This window comes from Acinonyx jubatus, chromosome F2 (genome assembly GCF_027475565.1).
Source record: "Acinonyx jubatus isolate Ajub_Pintada_27869175 chromosome F2, VMU_Ajub_asm_v1.0, whole genome shotgun sequence".
In the NCBI taxonomy this organism is placed as follows: domain Eukaryota; kingdom Metazoa; phylum Chordata; class Mammalia; order Carnivora; family Felidae; genus Acinonyx; species Acinonyx jubatus.
In genome coordinates, this window is record NC_069394.1 from 11,567,053 (window position 1) to 11,571,307 (window position 4,255).

Genomic DNA, 4,255 nt, shown 5'->3' on the forward strand with positions numbered 1-4,255 from the left:
ACCCTGGGTGTTCTGGCCTTGCTGTCTTTTCTGAGGTAGTGGGGACCCAGGTGGGTGGGGGGAGGAAGAGAAGAGATGGGGGTGGCATGGGAAGAGTACAGAGATTTCCTTTCTCTTCTCCCTCCTCTTAGCACGCATGAGTTTTCTGAGTAGAAGCATCTAATGTGAGCCTCTATTTCCCCCTCCTCTGGGCCCCCTGTAGCATTTTGTTCCTGTGTCTTTGGTGGCCTTTGCCATTTGTGTGAGCACCTTACTGAGGTAGGCCTGGGAGCACTGAAGGTTTGTGAGTAGGGCAGCGACACTGCGAACCAGTGCATGTGTTTTAGGACTAGCACTCACAGCCCACTGGAAAGGGGAGACTCGAGGAGCTTATGACCACAGTCCAGGGGAGTGTGGCCACAGGCTCTAGTGCCCTGTGGGGGCCATCCTTGTCTTCAGCCCCTGGGAAAGGAGGCAAGTGAGGGGCCAGCTTCTCTATCAGGCAAGGTGCCCGGGGGCCCACAAAAATGTTTTAATTTACTTTATTATTATTATTTTTAAATTTGTTTATTTTTGAGAGAGAGAGAGAGCGCAAGCATGCGGGAGGAGCAGAGAGAGAATCCCAAGGAGGCGCTGCACTGTCAGTGCAGAGCCTGATGCTGGGCTCGAACTCAGCAACCATGAGCTCATGACCTGAGCCGAGACCAAGAGTTGAATGCTTAACCTATTGAGTCACTCAGGCACGCCTAATTTACTTTAAAATCAGAAGAAAGAAATAAGCTTGTGGGTCTAAGAGAATGGCTTACTACACAGTATTAATATATTCATCTTTATGCCAGTAGTCTTTTTTTTTTTCTTTTCTATCCAACTTAAAGCCAAAGAGAAGCATACATATTGTTGGCAATGGGCCAACAACAGCCTTAAATGATAATATTTGATATTTCCACAGAGGAAGGGGTGCCGGAGATTGACCGCGGCCTGGGGAAGTGGGAGCCGACTGGGCCCCCTGACGGGCCTGTAGGGGGCACCCAGAGGCACATCAGCTCAAGCTTGCCTAAGGAGCTCACCTAGGGAGCTCTCCTAGGGGTAGCAGTGGGGGAACCTGGGGAGTTGGTGCTGAGGTCAGGTTATGAGCAAGAGGACCCTGCCGGGACCGCCTGGGGGCAGCAGCAGCTAGGATTTGGGGAGGGGAAGTGGGATGCTCTCCAAAGGATAGAGGGCCCAAGAAGGAAAGGCCTGGAGAGGTTGGGAGAAGCTGTGGACCTTGTTGCAGGCCTGTCCTCCTGCAGGGATCCCCCTGCCTGCGCCCCCTGTCCAGCCACCCCTCCAGGACCCGGGGTCCCTGGCTCCCCATGCTTACCAGAGGCCCCGGCTGGCTGTACCAAGGACAGTGGCGGGCCGTCCAGGCCTCCAGGCTGAGTCCCATGCAGGAATTCTCTAGAAACCATACCCAGCGCCACAGGGTTTTCAGCCCTACATGGGGGCGATCTTCCAGATTTCAGTAAGGGCATATGGACTTACATTAATACTTATGCTTGCTTTCTTTAATCGAAGCCATATATTCATGTAACTTAATCAAATTGTTGTAAGGTGTCTGGGTGACTCGGTTGGTTAAGTGTCTGATTTCAGCTCAGGTCATGATCTCAGCATTTGTGGGCTTGAGGCTGTGACCTCCTCAGAGCCTAGAGCCTGCTTTGGATTCTATGTCTCTCTCTCTCTCTCTCTCTCTCTCTCTCTCTCTCTCTCTCTCTCTCTGCCCCTCCCCCACTTGTGTCTGCACTCGCTTGCTCACTCTCTCTCTCACAAATATTTAAAAAAATAAACAAGAATCAAATTGTTCTACGTGAGTTTCCCCTTCCTTCCTTCCTTCCTTCCTTCCTTCCTTCCTTCCTTCCTTCCTTCCTTCCTTCTAAGATTTTGTTTTTTAATGTAATCTCTACCCCCATCGTAGGGCTGGAACTCACCATCCTGACATCAAGAGTCTCATGTTCACCATGGGACTGAACCAGTCAGGTGCCCCTCAGAAAACTATTAGGCAAAATTTTTTGAAAGATTTGAGTTTTATTTTAAACCTCAGATCCCACCTCATTTCCAGCTCCACTTTCCTCCATTGCTGGTGTGTTTCATTGCTTATTTTGGTAATTTCCTCTTATCTCTCGGATAAAGGGCATTCTTGAGATATAATTAATACACCATATAGTTCACCCATCGAAAGTGTGCAGGTCAGTGGTTTTTAGTATGTTTACAGAATTGTGCTGCCATCACCATGCTCTGTTTCAGACCATTTTCTTTTCTTTCTTCTTTCCTTTTCTTTTCTTTTTGAAAGAGAGAGAGGGAGTTCAAGTGAGTGAGGGGTAGAGAGAGGGTCGGGAAGAGAGAGAATCCCATGAGGGGCAGAGAGAGACAGAAGGAAAGAGAGAGAGAAGAGGGGCTCACCTGAAGCGGGTCTCAAAATCACCTGATGTGGGACTCAAACTCACGAATCATGAGATAATGGCCAGAGCCAAAGTCAGATGTTTAATGACCGAGCCACCCAGGTACCCTAAACAATTTTCATTACCCCCCAAAGAACCTCCCCACCATAACCACTGATGTACCTCTGGTCTCTGTGGATTTGCCTATTCTAAATGTTTCTTGTGATTAGGATAATATAACATGTGGCCATTTGTGTCTGACATCTCTTAATAATAAGCTTGCTCAGTTGTAGGCACCATCCATGGACTTGCACCAGGGAAGATGAGGATTTAGGGTCCCCTTTGCTCTATACCACACACAAGTCCTATCCCTATCTTCCCAATAGGGCGACATCACAATCATGACTATGCAAACTCTACACAGATATCAATAAACCATAATTATTTTTCCTTTCCTGTAGGGTTTCTGTTTTATTTCTCATTGTCATTTTTTATTTTTCCTTCTATTTTCTATGTGTTTATATCTAATTAAATTCAAACTGCCAGTTCCTTAAATCTTATACTAATATCCCAGATTTGAGATATTCTATGATTTCCTCTTCCTGGAAGACTTCCTCTCCCAGAGGCTTCCTTATCTGCTCAGATGGAGACTCTTGTCCTCTGGCCTCAATACTGCCATCCTGGGAACCCCCCTGTCTCTATTCTACAACTAAATCTTCTTTTCCCTGTAGCCAACATCTTCCTCCTGGGTCTCTTTCATTTTACTGTATCACGTCCTCTTATACTTTCTTGAAAATAGAACATAGTCAGTAATTTTAAAAATCTTTGTCTGAAAATGCCTTATTCTACCTTCAAACTTGATGTAGACTTCTAGTTGGAAATAATTTTACATCGAAATGTCGGAAGTCTTTGCTTCATTGTGTCTAACTTGCTGTTTGGCTGTAGTTTAAAGGCATTCTTATATTTGGAGTCAGTTAAGTCTCTGACTTCAGCTCAAGTCATGATCTCTCAGTTTTCGAGTTGGAGCCTCACATTGGGCTCTCTGCTGTCAGCGTAGAACCTGTTTCAGATCCTGTGTCCCCGTCATCTCTCTCTGCCCCTCCCCTGCTTGTGTTCTCCCTCTCAAAATAAATAAGCATTAAAAAAAAATTGGGTAAAGTCACTCATTTTGTAAATGAACTTTGTTCTTTTTCCTGGGTTTTTACTTTGTTCTGCATGTTCTGAAACTTCACAAAAAGGTGTTTTGGTATGGGCCCATTTTCATCCATTTGTGTCAGGTACATGATGGGCTCTTTAAAAATTTTTTTTTTTACATTTATTCATTTTTGAGAGACAGAGCACAAGTGGGGGAGGGGCAGAGAGAGAGACAGAATCCAAAGCAGGCTCCAGCTCTGAGCTGTCAGCACAGACCCAGACGCAGGGCTTGAACTCACAAACCGCAAGATCATGACCTGAGCCGGAGTCGCACGCTTAATTAACCAGCTGAACCACCCAGGCACCTCATGATTGGCTCTTTAAATCCAGAAATTCCTATCCTGGTTATGGGAGATTTTGTTGATTTATTTTGTTGATGATCTCCTTTCCATTTGTGTGTGTGTGTGTGTGTGTGTGTGTGTCCTCTCGCTCTCTCTTTTTTTTTTTTTTTTTGGTGGCGGGAGCTTGTTTTATCTGGCTCTTAGGCTTCCTAAACTGCTCTTCTATGTTTCTTATTTTTTCTCTTATTTTTCATCTTATGACTTTTTACCCTACTTTTTGGGAAAGTTCCTCAACTTTACCTTCTGATCTTTTCTATGGAGTTTTTATTTATGTCATAATAGTTTTAATTTCTAAGACCTTTATTTTTTTTGTTCTCTCAATGTTCC

General features: G+C 45.2%; 1 long non-coding RNA gene across 1 annotated transcript in view; it reads left to right on the forward strand.

Moving 5' to 3' along the window:
• Positions 1-4,255, forward strand: part of LOC113600456 (uncharacterized) — a 30,406-nt gene that overhangs the window by 10,308 nt on the left and 15,843 nt on the right. The window lies entirely within an intron of this gene.